Below are 24,580 nucleotides of genomic sequence, written 5' to 3'. Positions count from 1 at the left end.
CAAAACAATTATACTAAGTGAAAAAAGACCCAAAAAAAGCAAAAAAGAGTAGATATCATCTGATTCAATTTGTATAAAATTTTAGAAAATGCAAATTAGTTTACAGTGACAGAAAGCAGATTAGTGATTGCCTGGGAATGGGGGAAGGGGTAGAGTGGAACAGGGGAGAGGATGACAGAGGAGCACTAGGAAACTTGAGGGTATGATATACATGTTCATTATCTTAATTGTGGTGATGGTTTCAAGGATGTATTCATATTTAAAGAGTACAATTTGATGTGTTGTGACATATCTGTAGCTCACTGTCTATCAATAAAACCTCAGTTAATCTGCTTCAAAAAATAATTAAGGTATAGTCAGATACTCATAGCTACTGTGGCCACAAAACAACATAACCAAAGATTGTTCTAATCAAGTATAACAGTATTTTCAAACACTTGTCTTATTTTAACTATTTTGTCTCAAAAACAGATAATTCTTTAAAAACTCACATTATTTTAAAGGTAAAGAAATTAGACAAATTATTTTAAAACTTAAAGAACTTAGTGCAGTATTTAGCCATATATTAAATGTGTACTGTACACACTTAGAGAATTAAATGGAAATACAGATCTTTCATATAATGAAATAAATTTCTAGCTTTTAATATAGTTTCAAAGGAATGTCACTACCAAATTCAAGACATTGTTCATTGCACTTATCTTAATTTATAATCACTCAATTTAAAAATAAAGTCATTCTTATTACAGTACTTCATATAAAAGTATTTTTAGTGTGTTACTTCTAAAACTGGCTGCACATTTTCAACAAAATACCAATTCATCAAGCAAAACTTTCACTAGCTTTGCCAACATTTTTAGTATAATGACTAAGAAGTCTAATGGTGCTGATCAGAATCAGAAACAGGATATTTTTCTGTGTGCCAAATACTGCAGAAAATACCACTTGATAAATAAAATATCATACTGTTATACCACTAACACAAGGTTACTTACTCTCAAGGCCTATGATTACAGATACATAGCTAACAGCTTCAAATAAAAGCAAAAATGAGTCTCAGTAGAAATTGGAAATGTCCAAACACACATTCTATATAGCCTTTTGTTATAAATGCTGATTTGCAGGGACAGGCTAAAGAATCATCACAACCCATGTTTTACAAGGTCATGTTTGAGGACCCCAAGTTCAGAAAGCTAGGGTTAAGTACAAATGATTTCTTCAAACAAGCATACGTCTTACAAATCAGTCTGAATGTATAATCTGCATACACTGTATATATCACATACACAAGTAATTATAAACTATATCACTTAGAATGCTTTTGGTTTCTATTAACTGAAATCTAACTTTATTCATCAAAATAAGATAAATTATGCTATGATAAGTTTTTGCTCATGCTGTATGTTCAGTGCCTGTGTGGGAGGTGAAGGGCATGAGAGTGATCTGCTTACTCACTTGTGGACCCAAGATGACAGACGCTCTGACATCTTAGCACCTTGCATCCATAATCACCACTGCAGGGAAGAGAGACAGCTAGGTCATTCATCTACTACTAAATGTTTCTACCTAGAAGTAACCTGCTTAAAACCTATTGGCTAAAGAATCACATGGCTGTGCTTAGCTGCAAGTGAAGCTAAGAATTAATATTGTTGAAATGTCCATTCTACCCAAAACAATATACAGATTCAATGTAATCAAAATTCCAATGGCATATTCACAGAACTAGAACAAATAATTCTAAAATTTGTATGTAACCATAAAATATCCTAACTAGCCAAAACCATCTTGAGAAAGAAGAACAAAGCTGGAGGTATTAAAACCCCTGATTTCTGACTATACTACAAAGCTAATAAAATCAAAACAGTATGATACTGGTACAGAAACAGACATATAGATCAATGGAACTGAAAGTCCAGAAATAAACCCACACATACATGAACAATTAATTTATGACAGAGGAACAAACAACATACAATGGATAAAGGATAGTCTCTTCAATAAATAGGAAAACTGGAGAGTCACATGCAAAAGAATGAAACTAGACCACCATCTTACACCATACACAAAATTAACTCAATGTGGAGTAAAGACTTGAATGTAAGGGAGTGGCCAAGATGGCAGAGTAGGAAGACCCTGAGCTCACCTCCTCCCATAGACACACCAAAATTACAACTATTTACAGAGCAACTACTGATGAGAAAAAAACAAAATTAGCAGAGAAGATCTTCTACAACTAAAGATATAATGGAACCGCAAAGAGAAGGGCAGGACAGGTAGAAATGCAGTATTGTCAAGACCCATACCCCCGGGTAGGCAATCCACAAATGGGAAAATAATCACAGTTGCACAGAGGTTCTTCCCCAAGAAGCGAGGGATCCAAGACACTCATCAGGCTCCCCAGCTCGGGGGTCCCACACTGGGAAGACAAGCCTCCAGAACATTTGGCTTTGAAGGTCAGAGGGGATTACTTTCAGGAAAGCCAGAAGGCTGTGTAAAATACAGACTCCACTCCTAAAGGGTACACACAAAATCTCACACACTCTGGGACCCAGGGAAAAAGCAGTAATTCGAAAGGAGCCTGGGTGAGACTCACCTGCTGATCTTGGAGAGCTTCCCACAGAGGCAGGAGGCAAATGGAGCTCACCCTGTAAATACTGACAATAGTGGCAGCCATTTTTGGAAGCCCATTCTACCTGGAGGACAATGCTGCTGATGAGCACTATTTTGGAATCATTCCTCTAGCTTATTAGAGCTGAGACCTAGGCCCACCTACCAGCCTGTAGGCAGCAGAACTGGAACACCTCGGGCCAAACAACTAGCAGGGCAGAGACACAACCCAACCTACCAGGAGACCTGCTGCCCTAAGCCCCCTGAGCCCACAGCAGGCCTGGGATTGGCCCTGATCACCAGAAGGCACAGGATCCAGCCCAGCACACCAGCACACCCCCCAGGGCCCTGCAGCCAGAGACCCTGGGACATGGCCCCATCCCCTATGGGCTAGCACTAGTGGCAAGACCAGCCTCACCCACCAATGGAGAGATACCAACCCTGGGATCCCTGGGACCACTGCCCCACCCAGGCAGGCTGAAACTAGTTCTGGGACACGCAGGGCTCTGTAGCCATCCACTTCATGACCCAGCCCCAGCTACCAGCATACTAGCACCAGGACTGGGACCCCTCTGGCCATGCAGCCAACAATGCCAGGACCCAGTCCCACACACCAGTGGCTGGCAGCCTCCACACAAGGCCAGACCTGGCAACCAACTGGACCAGGACTAGCCACTTCTACCAGTGTGCCCACAGTAGTCAGCCAGCTACAACAGAACGACCCATACAGCCCACATAGAGGGCATCCATAGACAGTACAGTTCTGGTGACAAGAGAAGAGTGTACTGCTGGGACATACAGAACATCTCCAACAAAAAGCCACTTCTCCAAGGTTTGGAAATATAACCAATCTACCAGATATATAGAAATAAAAACAGCAAATTAGACAAAATGAGGCAACAGAGGAATATGTTCAAAATGAAGGAACAAGATAAAACCCCAGAAGAAAAACTAAGTGAAGTGGAGATAGACAATCTACTCAATAGAAAGTTCAAGGTAATGATTGTAAAGATGTTCAAACAACTCAGGAGAAAACTGGATGAACAGATTGAGAAGTTAGAAGTTTTGAACAAAGAGTTAGAAAATATAAAGAAGAACCAAGCAGAGATGAAAAATACAATAACTAAAATGAAAACTATGGGACTTCCCTGGTGGTCCAGTGGTTAAGAATCCACCTTCCAATGCAGGAAACATGGTTTTGATCCCTGGTCAGGGAACTAAGATCCCACATGTCACGGGGCAACTAAGCCCACGTGCTCTAGAGCCCATGCACTACAACTAGAGAGCCCATGCGCCACAACTAGAGAGCCACCCACATGCCACAACTAGAGAGAAGCCCGCATGCCACAACGAAAGATCCTGCATGCTGCACCGAAGATCCCGTGTGTTGCAACTAAGACCCGATGCAGCCAAATAAATAAATAAATAAATATTTTTTTTAAAAAACAAGAAAAATACACTAAAAGGAAGCAATAGTAGATTAGAAGACAGAGGAATGGATCAGCGAGCTGAAAGACAGAGTAGTGGAAATCACTGAAGCTGAACAGAAAAAAGAAAAAAGAATAAAAAGAAATGAGGACAGTTGAAGAGACCTCTGGGAAAACATCAAACATACTAACAATAGCATTACAGGGGTCCCAGGAGAAGAGAGCAAGAAAGAGACAGAGAACATATTTGAAGACATAATAGCTGAAAACTTCCCTAACCTGGGAAAGGAAACAGACATCCAGGTTCAGAAAGTACAGAGTCCCAAACAGGATCAACTCAACAACTCAATTAAAATGGCAAAAATTAAAGATAAAGAGAAACTATTAAAAGCAGAAAGGGAAAATCAATAAGTTAAGTACAAGTGAACTCCAATAAGGCTATCAGCTTACCTTTCAGCAGAAACTCTACAGGCCAGAAGGCAGTGGCACAATATATTTAAAGTGATGAAAGGGAAAAACTTACAACCAAGAATACTCTGCCTGGCAAGGCTTTCATTCAGATTTAAAGGAGAGATCAAAAGTTTTACAGACAACAAAAAGCTAAGAGAGTTCGGCAGCACCACACCAGCTTTACAATAAATATTTAAAGGACTTCTCCATGCAAAAAAAGGCCACAACTAGAAACATAAAAATTACAAAAGGAAAAATCTCATTGGTAAAGTCAAATATACAATAAAGGTAGTAAATCAGCCATGTATAAAGATAGTAGGAAGGTTGAAAGACAAAAGCAGTAAAACTGTCTATATTCGCAATAAGTAGTTAAGGGATACACAAAACAAAAAGATGTAAAATATGATGTCAAAACAGTAAAAATGCTGGGTTGTTAAAATGTGTTTGCGCTTAAGAGATCAGCAACTGAAAATAATCATAGATAGATAGATAGATAAGATAGCTATGTACAGTGTGGGGAATATAGTCAGTAATTATGTAATATTTTTATATGATAACATTGTAACTAGACTTATAGTGGTGATCATTTTGAAATGTACAGAAATATCAAATCACTATGTTGTGTAATGGGAAATAACACAGTATTATAGGTCAGTTATACTTCAAAAACAAACAAACTCATAGAAAAGGAGATCAGGTTTGTGGTTACCAGAGGCAGGGGTTGGGGGGAAAGGGGAATTGGATGAAAGCAATCGAAAGGTACAAACGTCCAGTTATAGGATAAATAAGTACCAGGAAAACACAGGGAATATATCCAATAATTTATAATAACTATAAATGGAGTATAACTTTTAAAAATTGCAAATCACTGTTGTACACCTGAAACTTACAGAATATTGTACATCAACTATACTTCAAAAAAAAGTTACAAAAAAAAATAAATAAATCCTAGGAATGTAATGTACATGATAAATATAATTAACACTGTTATATGTTATATATGAAAGTTAAGAAAATAAATCCTAAGATTTCTCATCACAAGAAAGAGATTTTTTTTCCATTTTTAAAAAATTTTGTATCCATATGAGATGATGGATATTCACTAAACTTACTGTGATAATCATTTCATGATGTATGTAAGTCAAATCATTATGCTGTACACTTTAAACTTACAGAGCTGTTATGTCAATTATATCTCAATAAAACTGGAAGGGGAAAAAAAATACTCAAATGTAAGACCTGAAACCATAAAATTCCTAGAAGAAAACATAGGCAGTAACTTCACTGACATCAGTCTTAGTGATTTTTTTGTGGATTGGACTCCAAAAGCAAGGGAACCAAAGGCAAAAATAAACAATGGTGCTATATCAAACTAAAAGTTTTCCCATAGTGAAGCTTCCCCATCATCAAAATGAAAAGGTAACCTACTGATTGGAAGATATCTGCAAATCATATATCCAATAAGGAGTTAATATCCAAAACATATAACCTCAACATCAAAAAAACAAACAACCCAACTAAAAAATGGGCAGAAGTCCTGAACAGATACTTTTCCAAAGAAGACATACAGATGGCCAAGGGTCCATGAATTGCTCAACATGACTAACTATCAGGGCAAATCACAGCCAAATTACAGCCAAATCACAGCAAATCACAACCATAATGATGTATCATCTCATACCCGTCAGGATGGCTATTATTAAAAAAAAAAAACCAACAACAACAAGGAATAACAAGTGTTGATGAGGATGCAGAGAAAAGGAAACCCTTGTGCACTGTTAGTGGGAATGTAAATTGATGCAGCCACTATGAAAAACACTATGGAGACTACCATATGATCCAGGAGTTCCACTTCTGGGTATTTAACTGAAGAAAACAAAAACACTAACTTAAAAAGATATATACACTCCTATGTTCACTGCAGCATTATTTACAGTAGCCAAGATATGGAAACAACTTAAGTGTCCACTGATAGATGTATGAATAGAGAGTATGTGGTACATATATAAGGTGGAATATTTTTCAGCCATAAAAAATAATGGAATGTTGCCATTTGCGACAACATAGACGGACCTTGAGGACATTATGCTAAGTGAAATAAGTCAGACAGAGAAAGGCAAATACTGTTTGGTCTCACTGACATCTGAACTTATTGATACAGAGATGAGATTGGTGGCTGCCACAGTGGGGGAGCAGGGGACTGTAACAGGCCAAATAGGTGAATGAAGTCAAAAGGTATAAGCTTCCAGTTATATAATAAATAAGTCATGGGAATACAATGCACAGCATGATGACTATAGTTAGTAATACAGTACTGCATATTTGAAAGTTGCTACAAGAACAGATCTAAAGTTCTCATCACAAGAAAGTAAAAATTCTGTAACTATGTATGGTGATGAATATTAACCAGACTTACTGTGATGATCATTTAGCAATATATACAAATATTGAATTATTATGTTGTATACCTGAAACTAATATATGCCATTATACCTCAATTAAAAAATGAAAAGTTCACATATACTTTGATTTGGCAATCCAATTTCTAGAAATATATACTACAATTATAGTTACACATGTGCAAAATGACATGTATGCGAATATTTCTGGTAGCATTATTTGCAACATAAATCCATTATGTTGCATTTACAAGCTGAATAAAATGTAACTATTTAAAAGAATGGGGCAACATTCTGTATACTATTAGGAGAGACTGCCAAGGGATATTATTAAGGAAATCCATCCTCATTATTCACTAATTCTGCATTTGTGAATTCATCTACTCAATATAATCTTCCTGTAACCCCAAAATCAATATCCGTTGAACTTTTGTGTTCATTTGCATATATGCACAGAACAGCAAAAAAATCTGCATCACCCTGTACACCTCTTCTTAGCTGACTGAAGTCCAACAACACGTCTCTCTGCCTTCTTGTTCACTGCTCATACTATAAACAAATGTTACTTTGGGGTCTGTTTAGTGTTATATTTTTCACATTTTTATGCTTTTTGTGGGTGATTTTTGCTGTTTAAAATGGCCCCCAAGCATAGTGCTCAAGTGCTAACTAATACGACTAAACACAAGAAGGCTTTGATGCACATTATAGAGAAAACATGTGCCTTATAGTTACAGTGGCAAGCTCTGTGGAAGGCAACTTGTTAATTGTTTAATAGGTTTTTATACTTTGGGGAATTTTATATCACTTGCATGTACTGCTAAATCAAAAGATACATAATTTTATAAAAGAAAAAAAAAAGAAACTGGCAAATCCTGAGACAGGGCAGACTTCATGATTGATCTACCTCCATCCTATTCCCCTCATGATAGCAAAATAGTTCAGTCATTACAGGAGTCCCATTACACATCATACCACCCAAAAAGAGAGTAAAGATGAGATGCTGTTGCAGCATCCCCCCAAGTAAAAGACCTCAAATGTTTTCAGACTGTACTTGTTTAACCTTATGTCCATCCCTAAGCAATGACTGTGATCATGCAAATTTTATTGCCTATTTTAAGGCAGATTGTTTTAAGCCAATCAGAGTCTACCGCAGGAGCTAGACGTGAGATGTGTGTTCCCTGAAGGCTATATAATGGTGACTTCTGAAAGGAAATCCAGGCCCTGTTAGGAAGGAGAAAAGCAAGAACGGATGCTGGGTAGGCACCCAGCAAGGTCAACAATCCTGAAGAAGCAGGCTAAGAGTTGTGGAAATAAAGCATCCACACATAAGACAACAGTATAAATTACAGTGCATAAGGACCAGAAATGATCATCAAGCAATCAGGGCTTGGTAAGGAAATCTATGGATACAGCACATAAATGTACAAACAAAATCAGAGAAATGGGGTTAGGATTAAGTACAAGGAGGACTTATAATGTGATTGCTCTAAATAAACAACAACAACAAAAAAGGAACCAGCCCAGGAGGATGTTGGAAGTCATTAAGGTAAATAGCACCTCCAAATTCCTATGAAAGAAGCAAATTAGTTTAGCAGTTCTGCACCTTCAAACCTGACCAGGTAAGGGATCATAGAGCCAAACTCAAATTCTTAAATAATGCCTGACCTGAATAATTGTGTGTATGTGAAAAACAGCAGTCTCAAACTGTCTTATTGGCAGTTACCAGAGTATCAGACCCCAGATCTCAGGTTATGCTAAAATAGATTAAATTTACACAAAATGTTTATACAACATATATATTCTGTATTACAAAATCAGTGTTGGGCCTCTAAAGGAAAATGAAAAAACAACAGTCCTAAAAATCTGAAAAATGAAAACCACGGGGTAAAAGGTAATAAGAAGTATAGCCAGACAGATGTAAAGTCACACCATCTCGGGGTCCTACCCACTGGATGCCATTAACACTGACCACAGCACCAATTCCCTTCCTCTTCCCCTTCCCTCTTACCCCCAACCCCACTTCCCTTGATACCTGTACTATTTCTAATTTTCAGAGGCCTGAAAGAAGCAAAGGAAATACAAAGCCCAATTCATCACTATACTTTTGTACAGTGACATGTCATATTCTCACCAAAACCTACCTTTTGTGATATGGAAGTGGTAATAACCCTAAGGTTTTACTTTCACAGTTCAAGAAAATGAATAGGCTAAATACTCTCACCACTCACTATCTCTTGAGAAGGTTGGAAGCAAAGATAATGGATCAATCTGGGTCCCATCAGGAGAGAGAAATCACACAGTAATTTGAATAAAGGAAATCAAATATAAACAATTAGTCACTATAACAGAAGATTGGAGTAACCAGGGATTAGGTAGTCAAAAGTAAAAAACAAAAAACAAAAACAAAAAAAACACTAAAGAATATAGGAATAGCAGATATAAAGAGGACCCACTACCTTCTAGTGCTAGAATTCAGAACCCAAGGAAGAGCACCCCCTTTGACCTTACCCACCATGCACGCAGTAAGATCTAGATCTTGTTGGAGAGGTCATAGCCATGGCTCACTGAATGACAGTGAAGTGTCTATGGGTGCTGTGCCGGTAGAACTTGCTGGAAATCCACCTTTTGTAACTTGCCAGATACCTACCCTGTAGGGTGCCATGGTCACAAGGAAGTGTCTCACCAGAGGCACTCTGTTACAAAATCACCTGAGGGGAATGATGGGGTAAGTTGCTGGCAGCTGGGTGCTGCTGGCCATAGTGCACAATAGGACTGGGCACTAAAAAAGCCACACATGCCCAGGAGCCTGCCAGAGGAGCCGCAAGTCCAAGGAGCTAGGCAGTGGGGGAGCTGTGCTCTGGAGGGACCACTCAAGTTACAGGAGCTGGGTACTGGGGAAGCCATGTGGGCTGCAGGAGCTAGAAGTACTTGTCCTGACGGTACGTAAAATATCACACTGGTCTACTACTTAAACAACATTATGCTGATTGCATCTGATGAACAGGAAATAACAAGTACTCTAGATGCCTTATTAACACACATGCCAATAAGTGGGTGAGAGATAAACCCCACAAAAATTCATGGGTCCCCCACCTCAGCGAAGTAAATGGGGTTTAATAGTTTGAAGCAGAAGTTAGCAAACTTCTTCTATAAATATCCACATAGTAAATATTTTAGGCTTTAGGGATTCTGTCACATATTCTTTTGGGGGTTTTTTTCAAACACTTAAAAGTATAAAACACATTCTTAGCTCACAGGTCACACAAAAACAGGTAGTAGGCCGAATCAGACCCACAGGCCATAGTTTGCTGATTCTTGATCTGGAGCATGTTGAGGTATCCTCTACAAGGTGAAATATAAGTTTCTCTACCTTGCACCACCTACCATGAAAAGAATCACAATGGTGAGATAATTTTTTTGAATTTTGGAGGCAACATATATCACATTTGCACGTACTATTTTGACCCGTCTATAGAGTCACAGGTAAGCTGCCTGCTTTGAGTGGGATCAGAGCAAGAGAAGGCTCTGAAGCTAGATCCTTCAAGAATAAAGATCTGCTCATTTACCAGGCAAAACCAACCATCTAAGGCTCTGGCTGAGGGCAAAGGAAACAGGGAATAAGTTGTGGAAAGAAGTCACAGATATCAATTATAGCCCTGTGGTCAACTAGAGGAACAAGGATTGTAAGTAATTTTGCATATTTTCTATTTGCTTATTATATGTGTGTGTGTGTGTGTGTGTGTGTGTATATATATATATATATATATATATATATATATATATACTCACATGCACACATTTTAGCAAATTTCCTTCCCATTTTTATCTTATGTACAAGTTGTTAGAAGTTAGCTTTATAATTTTGTCTTTAAGCAACAGAATATTCAGTGGGACTATTGCTGATTTTGAAAAGTAATATAGTAAGCAATTAATACAATGACTCTTGGGATTGTGCATTTGCTCATTTGGGGAAGGAGTAAAATTTGTTCACTTGTAAGGACAGCTTTACCTTGTTGGGTAGAAATACAGTTGTTTTGTTGTTATAAAGCCAAAACAACAGGCCTTAATAAATTTTAAAAGCACATGTTCTGGGGGACTTCCTTGGTGGTCCAGTGGCTAAGACTCCACACTCCCAATGCAGGGGGCCCATGTTCAAACGCCAGTCAGGGAACTAGATCTCACATGCCACAACTAAGAGTTCGCATGCCACAACTAAAACCCAACACAGCCAATAAATAAATAAATACTTAAAAAAAAAAAAAAAGCACATGTTCTGACTACAATGGACTTAAATTTAGAAATCAATAACAAAAATGTATGAAATCCTAAAATACTTGGAAATTGGGCCCACACTTCTAAATAACCAATGGGTCAAAAAAAGAAATCACAAAGAAAATTAGAAAATATCTTGAACTGAGGACAAAAACACAGCATATCAAAATTTGGGGGATGCAGCCTAAGCAGTGCTTAAAGAGAACCTTGTAACTGAACAGGTGTATTAGAAAAAAATAAAGGTCTCAAATCAATAATTTAAGCTTCTACCTTAAGAAACTAGAAAAAGAACATCAAACTAAACCTAAAGCAAGCAGAAGGAAAGAAATTATAAAGATCAGAGTGGAAATCAATGAAATAGAACACAGAAAAACAACAGGTAAAATCAATGAAACAAAAAGTTGGTTCTTTTTTGATTTGAAAAGATCAAAACCAATAAATCTTTAGCTACACCAGCAGTCCCCAACCTTTCTGGTACCAGGGACCAGTTTTGTGGAAGACAGTTTTTCCACAGACCAGGTGGGGGTGGGGGTGGGGGTTTCAGGATGATTCAAGCATATCACATTTATTGTGCACTTTATTTCTATTAATATTACATTATAATATATAATGAAATAATTATACAACTCACCATAATGCAGAATCAGTGGGAGCCCTGAGCTTCTTTTCACTTGCCACTCACTGATAGTGTTTTAATATGTCTGCAAGCAATTGATTTATTATGGTCTCTGTGCAGTCAAACCTCTCTGCTAATGATAATCTGTATTTGCAGCCACTCCCCAGTGCTAGCATCACTGCCTCAGCTCCACCTCAGATGATCAGGCATCAGATTCTCATAAGGAGTGTGCAACCTAGATCCCTCACACGCGCAGTTCACAGTAGGGTTTGCACTCCTATGAGAATCTAATGCCGCTGCTGATCTAACAGGAGGCGGAGCTCAGGTGGTAATGTAAGCAATGGGGAGCGGCTGTAAATATAGATGAAGCTTCACTCTTCTGTCCGCTGCTCACCTCCTGCTGAGCAGCCCAGTTCCTAACAGGCCACAGACCGCTACTGTGCGTCAGGCACACAAAGTTACATTTGGTAACAAAAGATTAAATGTTTTCCCCCTAAGATCAGGAACAAGAATGTGCACTCTCCTCACTTCTGTTCAGCAATGTACTGGAGATTCTAGGAAAAAATTAAAAAAACCTAAAGGCATCCAGATACAAAGAAGTAAAATTGTCTATATTCACAGTGACATGATACTGTATGTAGAAAATTCTAAGGAATTCACAAAAAACCTGCTTACAGTAATAATCAAATAAGGTTGCAGGATACAAGATAAATATACAAAAATCAATTGTAGGGCTTCCCTGGTGGCGCAGTGGTTGAGAGTCCGCCTGCCGATGCAGGGGACGCGGGTTCGTGCCCCGGTCCAGGAAGATCCCACGTGCCGCGGAGCGGCTGGGCCCGTGAGCCATGGCCGCTGAGCCTGCCCGTCCCGAGCCTGTGCTCCGCAACGGGAGAGGCCACGGCAGTGAGAGGCCCGCGTACCACAAAAAAAAAAAAAAAAAAAAAAATCAATTGTATTTTTACACACTGGCAATGAACAACCCAAAAACGAAATTTGAAAAATAATTTTAATCACAATAGCACAAAAAAATGAAATACTTCAAAATGAAGTTAACGAAAGAAGGGCAAGACCTGTACACTGAAAATTACAAAACATTGCTAAGAGAAGTTAAATATCTTAAACTGAAAGACGTTCCATGTTCATGTTAAGATGGCAATGGCAATTCTCCCCCAAACAGATCTATAGATTCTATGCAAATTCTATCAAAATCCATCACAGTAAGCTTTTTGGAAAAAATGACAACCTGATGCTAAAATTTATATGGAAATGTAAGGAAACCAGAATAGCCAGAACAATTTTGAAAAAGAAGAAAAACATCGGAAGATTTATACTACCCAATTTCAAAATTTACTACAAAGATACCATATAATAAAGACAGTGTGGTGCTGGTGTAATAAGAGGCATAAAGATCACTCAAAAAGAAATGAGAATCTGGAAATAATTTATGGTCACTTGACTTTTAACAAAGGTGCCAAGGCAATTAAATGGGGAAAGGTCCTATTTTTTCTGAACACATAGTGCTAGAATAACTGGATATTCATATACAAAAAAAGATGAATTTGAACTCATACCTCATACCATACACAAAAGTTAACAGAAATTGATCATAAACCTAAAGAATGATCAAAAAAAAACCTGATAAACTGGACTTCCTCAAAATAAAAACTTTTGTATTTCAAAAGATACCATGGAGAAGATAAAAAGACAGATAACAGGCTGGGTAAAAAAATCATTTACTGAAATAACTTATAAAACATATATCTGATAATTGACTTGTACTCAGAATGTACAAAGAATGCCTACAGCCCAGTAAGAAGGCAAACCCAATCAAAAAAATGGACAAAAGATTTCAGTAGACATTTCAAAGACAACATAGCAACAGTTAATAAGAACATGAAAATATGTTCAACATCATTAGCCAATGGGGAAATGCAAATTAAAACCAATATGAGATACTACTTCACAGTAAGATGGCTATAAAAAAGACAATAACAAGTGAAGATATAGAAAAATTGAAACCTTCATACACTGCTTGTGGGAATTTGATATGGTACAGCCATACTGGAAAACAGTTTGGCAATTTCTTAAAAAGTTAAAACATGAACTTACTATACAACCCAGTAATTCCTTCATAGGTATCTGTCCAAGAAAAATGAAAACTTATGTCCACACAAAGACTTGCACATGAATGCTCACAGCAGCATTATTCATAATAGCCAAAAAGTAAAAACAACTGAAATGTCCATCAACTGATGAATGGATAAACAAAATGTGGTATAATAATACAATGGTTATTCATCAATAAATAAGAACAAATTACTGACACATGCTACAACATGGATGAATCTCAAAAACTTTACACTAAATGAAGCCAGGCACAAGACAGCACTTATTCTATACATCCATTTATATGAAATGTCCAGAAAAAATTAATCAATAGAGACAGAAAGCGAATCAATGGTTGCCTGAAGCCAGGTTTGAGTGCAAAACTTGCATGGGCAAACTTGTCAAGGTGATGCAAAATTTCTAAAACTGAATTGTGGTGATCACTGCACAATCCCCAAAATTTACTTAATTTACTAAAAATCACCTAATTATTTAGAAAATAAGGATATAGTCTCCAAAAGGTGATTTCCATATGAACTCTACCTTCCTGTAACTAGAGAAAGGTACCAGGAAGATTATAGATGTTCCTATATTAGAGATCTTAACAGAGATCTACACATGCAGCAGAGTTTATGAAGAGCCTAAGAAAATGGACCAGATAACTCTGCAAAGTCTCTTCCAAAATCAGTCCAAAAAAAACAAGTCTGATATTTAGTAGAAAATTTTAAATGCTCAAGATTTGCCTTGTTATCTAACTTTTCTGATGAAATTTTTAAAGTTTTTCCTTCTCTACTTCTACTGCATTTTTATTAAAACACTGCGAAGTCAGTGCACTTCCCCTATAGGTGTTCTTTCATATTAAAAATCAGTCATTCAAGATCTATGAACAAAAACAGAGAATGTACATACCCCAGCCTAAAATAAAAATGTAATAAATCCATTTAAGGGAGAGGGGATCGAGATAGCGGAATAAGAGGACATGGAGCTCACATCTACATGTGGAATAATTCGCAAGGAAAACTAACTGGAAACTGGCAGAAGAAATCCTATTAAATCAAGGCTGTAATAAAGATACATACATAATTGGGCAGGACAGAAAGAAAAGCATCAGCTGGACCTGTGCCCCTAGGATGGAACTAAGAGGGAAAAGGAGATCACATGGGCAGACACTTACCCTGGGGAGTGAGTAGGGCCTATGCGGGGGAGACAAACCCCCTTGGCTGACTGGAGAACTGCTGGGACAGACAGAAAGACTGGAGAAGCCAAGACTCCACTAGTAAGAGGTACATGGGTGCTGGCTCACCACCAGTCAGGGAGGAGAGAGGTCTGCCCTAGTGGCTGCTTCCTTGCCACACTCCCCAATCCACACCAATCCCGTGCTTGGCACGGGATCTAGGGTAGCCAGGACCTGGGGAAAGACTCGATCTAGGGACACAGAGCACACATGGGGGCCTAAGGTGTGGTCCAGGTGAGGCAGCAGTGGCTATTGTTGATGCTTACTCAAACAGCACCACAGAAGCAGCCCAGACTTCTGAAAGCAGCACAACTGCTTCCCCCAACCACCAAACCATGCTCCCCAGTGCCAGCTTAGTGAATGCTCTGGCCCTGCCCACTCCACACCACAGAACAACCTAGCACTAGATCTGGGACAACCACAACAGGGGAAAAGACACACCATGAGCTGCGTCTGAGCAGAGCTGCAGATGCCTACAAAGGCAGAACATCAGGTCTTTATAAGCACACGAGTCCCATTTGCTACAGTACTTCCCCCCTTTGGGGAAAAGGCCCCAGTGCAGGGAGAAGGAAAAACACACACTTAAAGGAAACAGAGCCAGCTTCAGTTCGACATTCAGGGCATCCTCTTCAGCAACCTGGGAGCAGAATCTGCCCCTTACAGGTTGGCTACAGCCACTGAGCAGAGAGCAAGTCCTGTCTTACACCCTGCACAGACTCTAGCTCTCCAATCATCAGCCACACCCCCTACCAAAGTGATAGCAACCAGCACACTCTGAGGAAAAACATGACTGGCATCCACATCAAATTCAGCCCTAACACCAAAGGCACTGGGCACACACAGTCTACACAGGGATGCTCCCACATAAGAACACTCCTTCAAGACCACAAGATAAAACTGTTTCACCTAAATTCATAGAGACAGAGAAAGGATAAAAAGGCAGAGAAACTACCCTCAGTTGAAAGAGCAAGAGAAAACCCTTGAAAAAATAAATAATGAAACAGAGATAATCAGCCTACCAGACCCTAAATTCAAAACACTGGTAATAAAAATGCTAACCGAATTAGGGAAGAGAATTGATCTCAGCACAGATCATTTTAACAAGAAACTAGAAAATATAAAGAAGACCCTATCAAAAACAGTTCAACTTCTGAGATTAAAAAGCACTCCAGAAGCAATGGATAGCAGACCAAATGACACAGAAAAACACGTAGTGATCTGGAAGATGAACATAGAAATCACCCAATCAGACCAGCAAACAGAAAGACAAATGTAGACCTTTTAGAATATGTTTGAATTTAAATGACTATCAGTTTAAAGCAAGTAGATATAATTATGGGTCAACATATATGAACCCCATGGTAACCACAAATCAAAAACCTATGATAGGGCTTCCCTGATGGCGCAGTGGTTGAGTGTCCGCCTGCCAATGCAGGGGACGTGGGTTCGTGCCCCAGTCCGGGAGGATCCCACATGCCGCAGAGCAGCTGGGCCCGTGAGCCATGGCCGCTGAGCCTGTGCGTCCGGAGCCTGTGCTCCGTAACGGGAGAGGCCACAACAGTGAGAGGCCCGTGTGCCGCAATAAAAACAAAAACAAAAACCTATGATAGATACACAAAAACCAAGAAGAAAGGAACCCAAGCATAGGAGAAAAGAAAATCATCAAACCACAATGGGAGAAAAAAAAAAGAAGAAATGAACAAGGAAGAACTACAAAAAACAAACAAAAACAAAAAACTGGTAAACAAGGAATAAAATGGCAATAAGTACATATTTATCAATAATTACTTTACATGTCAATTGGATTAAATGCTCCAATCAAATGACATAAGGTGGCTGATTGGATAAAAAAAACAAGACCCATCTATAAGCTGCTTACAAGACTCACTTCAGAGTCACACACAGACTGAAAGTGAGGAGATGGAAAAAGATATTTTATGCAAACAGAAACAACAAGAAAGTGGGGGTAGCAATACTCATATCAGACAAAATACTAGACTTTAAAACAAAGGCTATAATGAAAGACAAAGAAGGGCATTATATAACCCTCCTACACTGTTGGTGGGAATGTAAATTGGCACAGCTACTATGGAGAACAGTATGGAGGCTCCTTAAAAAACTAAAACTAGAGCTACCATATGACCCAGCAATCCCACTCCTGGGCATATATCCAGAGAAAACCATAATTCGAAAGGATGCATGCACCCCAATGTTCACTGCAGCACTATTTACAATAGCCAGGACATGGAAGCAACCTAAATGTCCATTGATAGAGGAATGGATAAAGAAGATGTGGTGCATATATACAATGGAATATTACTCAGCCATTAAAAAGGGACGAGGGACTTCCCTGGTGGTCCAGTGGTTAAGACTCCACACTCCCAATGCAAGGGACCTGGGTTCGATCCCTGGTCAGGGAACTAGATCCCACACGCTGCAACTAAGAGCCCCCATGCCACAACTAAAGACCCTAAATGCTCCAAAAAAGATCGCACACGCGGCAATGAAGATCCTGCATGCCGTGACTAAGACTTGGCACAGCCAAATAAATAAATAAATAATAAAATAAAATAAATAAAAAGGAATGAAATAATGCCATTTGCAGCAACATGGATGGACCCAGATATTGTCATACAGAGTGAAGTAAGTCAGAAAGGAAAGACAAATATCGTATAATATTGCTTATATGTGGAATCTAGAAAAATGGTTCAGATGAACTTATTTGCAAAGCAGAAATAGAGTCATGGATTAGAAAATAAACTTATGGTTACCAAAGGGTGATGAGGGGGTGGGATGAACTGGGAGAATGGGATTGACATATACATACTACTATTTATAAAATAGACAACAAATGAGAACCTACTGTATAGCACAGGGAACTCTACTCAGTGCTCTGTGGTGACCTAAATGGGAAGGAAACCTAAAAAAGAGTGGATATATGTATATGTATAACTGATTCACTTTGCTGTACACTTTGCTTTACAACATTGTAAAGCAACTATACTACAATAACTTTTTTAAAAGGGGCATTATATAATGATAAAGGGATCAGTACAAGAAGAGGATATTATACTTCTTAACATACATGCACCCCAATATAGGAACACTTAAACAATTAAGTTTTATTTATTCCAGGGTCACAAGGATGGCTCAACATACACAAATCAGTCAATATGATACACCACATTAACAAAAGAAAAGACAAAAACCAAATGATGATCTCAATTGATGCTGAAAAAGCATTTGACAAAATTCAACATCCATTCATGATAAAAACCCTCATCAAAGTGAGTATGGAAGGAACATATCTCAATATAATAAAGGACATTTACAACAAATCCACAGCCAACATAATACTCAACAGTGAAAAGTGAAACCCTTCCTGCTAAATTCAGAAATAAGACAAAGATGCCCACTCTCATCACTTCTCTTGGAAGTCCTAGCCACAGCAACAAGCCAAGAAAAAGAAATAAAAGGTATCTAAATTGGAAGGGAAGAGGTAAAACTGTCTCTATTTGCAGATGACATGATACTCTATATAAAAAGCCCTAAAGTTTCCACCTAAAACTATTAGAATAAATGAAAACAGCAAGATTGCAGGATACAAGATATAGGTTTAACCCTCCCAAACTTCAGATTATACTACAAAGCTACAGTAATGAAAACAGCATGGTATTGTCACAAAGACACATGATCAATGGAACAGAATACAGAGCCCATGCACCAATGGTCAATTACTCTATGACAAAGGAGGCAAGAATATACAATAGAGAACAAACAGTGTCTTCAACAAGTGGTGCTGGAAAAACTGGACAGCCATACATAAAACAATGAGATTAGAATATTCCCTCACACAATACAAAAATAAACTCAAAGTGGTTTAAAGACCTAAATGTAAGACCTGAAACCATAAAACTCCTAAAAGAGAACATAGGTGGAACATTTTTACGTAAGCTGTAACAATATTTTCTTGGATCAGTCTTCTAGGGTAAATAAATAAAAGCAAAAATAAACAAATGGGGCCTAATTAAACTTTAAAGCTGTTGCACTGTAAAGGAAACCATCAACAAAATAAAAACACAACCTACAGAATGGGAGAAAATACTTGCAAATGATGCAACCAACAAGGGGTTAATACCCAAAAGGTACAAAGAGCTCTTACCACTCAACATCAAAAACCAAACAATCTGGGCTTCCCTGGTGGCGCAGTGGTTAAGAATCCGCCTGCCAATGCAGGGGACACAAGTTCAAGCCCTGGTCCACGAAGATTCCACACACCACCAAGCAACTAAGCCCGTGCGCCACAACTACTGAGCCTATGCTCTAGAGCCTACTAGCCACAACCACTGAAGCCTGTGTGCCTAGAGCCCGTGCTCCACAACAAGAGAAGCCACCACAATGAGAAGCCCGCTCACCTCAACAAAGAGTAGTCCCCACTCACAGCAACTAGAGAAAGCCCACGCACAGCAACAATGACCCAATGCAGCCAAAAATAAATAAATAAAATTAAAAAAAAAAAAAAAACCAACCAAACAACTCAATCAAAATATGGGCAGAAGACCTGAATAGACATCTTTCTAAAGAAGACATACAGATGGCTAACAGGCACATGAAAAGATGTTCAACATTGCTAATTATTAGAAAAATGCAAATCAAAACAACAATTAGGTATCACCTCACACCTGTCAGAATGGCTATCATCAAAAAGTCTACAAATAACAAATGTTGCCAGGGATATAGAGAAAAGGGAATACTCCCACACTGTTGGTGGGAATGTAAATTGGTGTAACCACTATGAAAAACAGTATGGAGGCTCCTTAAAAAACTAAAAACAGGGCTTCCCTGGTGGCTCAGTGGTTGAGAGTCCACCTGCCGATGCAGGGGATACGGGTTCGTGCCCCAGTCTGGGAGGATCCCACATGCCGCGGAGTGGCTGGGCCCGTGGGCCATGGCCGCTGAGCCTGCGCGTCCAGAGCCTGTGCTCTGCAATGGGAGAGGCCACAACAGTGAGAGGCCCGCGTACAACAAAAAAAAAAAAAAAAAAAGAAAAAAAAAAACTAAAAATACCATATGATCCACTTCTGTGTACAGTCTCTGGAAAAAATGAAAACACTAATTCGAAAAGATACATACACCCCAATGTTCACAGCAGCACTATTCACAATAGCCGAGATATGAAAGCAACCCAAGTGCCGACCAACAGATGACTGGATTAAGATGTGTAGTATATATATGTAATATGTTAGCCATAAAAAAGAATGAAATACTGCCATTTGCAGCACCATGGATGGACTTAGAGAAATTATGCTTAGTGAAATAAGTGAAACAAAGACAAATACTGTATAGTATCACTTGTACATGGAATCTAAAAAATAATACAAATGAAGGTATATGCAATAACAGAAACATGCACAGATGTAGAAAACAAACTTGTGATTACCAAAGGGGAAAGGAAAGGAGGGGGAGGGCCAAACTAGGGGTATGGGATTAACAGATACAAAGTACTATATATAAAATAGATAAGCCAACAAGGATACACTGTATAGCATGTGGAATTATATCCATTATCTTGTAATAACCTATAATGGAGTATAATCTGCAAAAATACTGTATCACTATGCTGTACACCTGAAACTAACACAATATTGTAAATCGAGTATACTTCAATTACAAAAATAATAATAATCCATTTAGTGCTGATTTCCAGCCTGACTTGAGGCTCCGCCACTACCAACCTGGAACTGCCACAGATGTGAGATTTCCTCAGCTGTCTCTGTGGCCTGGATAATCAATCCAACTTTCTACTGGCTAGGCTAGCCTCCCTGTAACTGGTTTTCATAAATACAAAATTTGTATAATTGTTACTGGAACTACTTGCTGAAATATGGAACTTGTTAAAAGTACCATTTATTTTAAAATGTACATGCACAACAGTTTCACATACAAGCAGCAGCACATCTTTCAAATCCAGCCAATCAATCAAGTTAATGCTTCCTATTAGAGAACGGAACAAAAAATTCAGATATTCCACTACAGAGTTTGCCTTTCTTTTCTGGGGCCTTAGTAAACGTTTTTCAAGAAATCAAGAGGTATATGACTAAATAATGAAAAGAATGAATTAAAATGTATAATATACCAAGGTATAATTAGCTCAACTCTAAAGAAGCAGGACCTAAATTTTACTCTGGGGGAAAGAGGCCTTTGATATAACTAGGAAAAGCAAATTCTTTTTTGATGCAGTCTTTCTTGTACACATATATGAGTAATGTATATGAGGGCTTATTTCCCTGCGAATCTGGCACAGTACATTAGAATGAAACATCAATTTGATTTAAGCTTAATGGATAAAGTCACAATGAATATATATTTATCTAAGTTCATGTATAAATGACCCCAACACATAGTATGAATTCTATCATTTGTAACAACCTTTCCAACTCTCATGAGGGGAGTAATGAAAAACTGTTCTGAGTTGCACATCACTAAAGGTGAGTGACATCCAGAAAGAACTGAAGTTGGGTGGTCCAAAAGTGCCTGCTCGTCTGATAAATAACTCAGTCACATCTCAGTTAAGATGCATTAAATGGGACACAGGTTAGAATGAAACCAGGAGCCCGGGAGCTTTCCAACAGTTTCAGATTAGGACAAACGCAGAGGCACATACAGGTCTTTGCTGGAAAATTCCTTGGCCTTTATTTGACATTCTAGTCCCAAATTTCTGATGTTTTAAAAACTCCAAATCTTTTGCGCCCTCCCGACTTTTCTAGCCCATACAACATGACCACAGAGGGTTCATGGTTGTAAACGCGCCCACGTAAAAAAGTTCGAAAGAAGCAAGCTAAGCAAACACACCCCACCCCACCACCACCCCCAAAAAAAACCTCTCAAAGGCTTTGTACGCTATTTGGCCTGTCATTCAAAAAAAGTGAGTTACTGGGAGATGACCGCCCACCACAATCCTCCTCCCCTCACAGGATGAAAAGCCCGCAGAGTAGGAGGGCTAACAGCCCGCCCGGGGCTCCTCTAATTGGCCTCCCGCTCCCAGCGCCCTGAGGAAGGGGGGCGGTACGGAGAGCATGCGGCCAGCTGTAAAGGGTGATGAATTTTAAAAGGCGACCTTTTCACATCTCCCACGGATCCAGGGCGAAGAAATTCACCTTTGCTCCTGTCCTTTTAAGAAAACATAGCTAACCTAGGCTAAATGAACAGAAAGAAGCAAAACGCCAACCCCTAGCTCCCACCGCTCTGGCGGACTCCCTTCCTTGCGACCCCTCTGTCGGCTCCACCCCCTGGGCCTCCTCCGCCCTCTAACCACGCCCCTCGCCAGGGGCCCCGCCCCTACGGTTGGCGCCATCCCATCCCCTACCCACTCTCCTCAGTCCCTACAGACAGCGAGAGCCCTGCTCACCCACCTAGAGGCGGGGAACGGAGAGGACGTTCTAGCGAGTCTCCCCCACCCTCACCCAACCCACACCCCCAGGCTGACGTGTCGGCCAGACCCCCGAAGGAGGCAGCTGCCTTCGCTGTCGTTCTGCGGCCTCTCTCTTACCAGCTGGTCCGCGCCAGAGCTGCTTCAGCAGTTTGGGCAGTGGCGGAAAGCCTGCCACCGCCCGGTTCTGTGGCTTGAATATCTGACTTTGCCTCGTACTGGTTTTTTTGTTTTGTTTTGACTTTTTTAGAACTTTCCCGCGGTCGCTCGTCAATGGAGCCGCGCGCGCACGTATCCGCAATGCACTCTGGGGCCTGGCCAGCGGCTCCGCGCCCCCGCGGCCTCGCGGGAAAATTCCGACGAATCTCTTGCTCGTGGGGCGGGGCGGGGTAGGGGCCCCGGCTTAACCGGAAGTCGGCCTGGCGGGGCGGCTTCCCCGGCGAGGGGGACGTGCTGAGGCTGCCTTAGATGTCAGCGGTCTCTGGTTGGTGTCGCTGGCCGCAGCTAGACCGCAGGAAGTACCTGGAGGGGAAAAACGCGGATTTTTTAATCAGTTGTTGCTCAGTTATTTCAAGATTCTATTCAAAATGCAGAGACCTTTTAAAAGAAAAGTTGGGTCTTTGTCAAGAAGGTAAAACCTCGGAAGAAGGCCTAGAATATGATTTTCTAAGTGTGGGCACCCACGAAAAAGGAATCTTTCTTGGGTTCATGCCCCTCACCACCACCAAAATCAGTTCTATCAGCTGTTTGATTGGGGTTCAAATCAATTCTACGCTGCATTTAAACCTAAGTCGTTTAAATAAATAAATGGAAAACAGCATTTTTTAATAATCTTCCATTAATGTTAGTATTAGCGTGTCTTGGTGGATTTTTTAATTTTAATTCTTGAACTTAGTAATACACGAAGGTTTTTCACAGATGTTTAAATTTTTACAAAAAAATTTTTTGAGGAAACTACCTAATCTTAAGCCATATTTTTTTTTTTAATCAATGACATAAAACTACAACTTAACAGGTGCTTTCAAAAAATTTACTACAAGGCAATGTACACACATAATAAAAATATTCAGACACCTCCAGCCTTCTATAATAAAGGAATATCCACTTTACCAAATACACTTTACCGAATAAATTGAATTCAGAGATTAGATAATCTATTAAGTTTATACAGCTTGTAAGTGACAAAGTTAGTGTGTAGGGTAATGGTGACAACAAAAAAAAAAAATTTTTTTTAATTAAAGGGAGATGAAAAAGGAACTAGACCTAGAATTTGAGACAAAATTGGCAGGATCTATATCAAGAAATAAGGTGTTAAATATATTCTTGAAAATATTCCCTGCCAACTAAAGCGGTCTGTGCTTGTTTGATGTGTGCATAGTTCAAGGTGAGTAAATCTAAAGCAGGGCTTGTGCAAAGAGACACATGCTTGAGTGATATTCATCATGGCACCTTGGCCATAAGAAGAAAGTCGCCTATGTGGTGACAAATGTGACAAGTTTAAGTTTTGTGTTTACCAGCAAAAGAAGCAATTAAACCATGTATTTCTTTAGAGAAAATATCTCTTTAGTCTCAGGTCCTTTTAAGTATTTGTTGAAAAATCATTTCTAGTTTTTGTAGTGTTAATAATTGAGGTCTTGCCATATTGTAGTTTTATGTTTTTTTAAATCAGTGATTAATAAAGAGTTGCATGGCTCATTACAGTATATGAAAGGACATCATATTTAAGCCTAATTTAGACCTAAATGGGTAGCATGTATAGTATAAATTTCCAAATATAAATTTATTGGAATTTATAGACATTCATTTTATCTGGCATCCATATGTATGGAGCTATCCTAATACTTTAATACTGAGATGATCACTATAAAATGAATGAAAAGTTTCTTGAGAAAAATACTTAGATATGAATCCTACTTTTAACTGCCTCATAAAATTGAGTATGTGTGCTTCTAGAAACAATTTTGGTTACAGTATAGAGTCAAATCACACAAATAATATGGCAAAAATGAAAAATGGCATGTGTAGGTGAAAATTATTTCA

At 39.1% G+C, this 24,580-nt stretch overlaps 1 protein-coding gene across 3 annotated transcripts in view; it reads right to left on the bottom strand.

Moving 5' to 3' along the window:
* The window catches only part of FANCC (FA complementation group C), a 292,921-nt gene extending 270,058 nt beyond the window's left edge, over window positions 1–22,863 (bottom strand). For 2 of the 3 annotated variants that reach the window (XM_059072358.2, XM_059072361.2), the window contains exon 1: window positions 22,661–22,862. The gene's annotated coding sequence lies outside the window, so the exon portion shown is untranslated. Of the gene's footprint in view, window positions 1–22,660 lie in introns of all 3 variants that reach the window. The other variant, XM_059072360.2, reaches the window with a different exon arrangement.
* Between the last annotated feature and the right edge of the window lie 1,717 nt (window positions 22,864–24,580).

The sequence above is a fragment of the Kogia breviceps genome, chromosome 8, assembly GCF_026419965.1.
Source record: "Kogia breviceps isolate mKogBre1 chromosome 8, mKogBre1 haplotype 1, whole genome shotgun sequence".
Taxonomy (NCBI): Eukaryota; Metazoa; Chordata; class Mammalia; order Artiodactyla; family Physeteridae; genus Kogia; species Kogia breviceps.
Note: the sequence above shows the minus strand (reverse complement) of the source record. Positions and strands in the feature narration are given on the sequence as shown.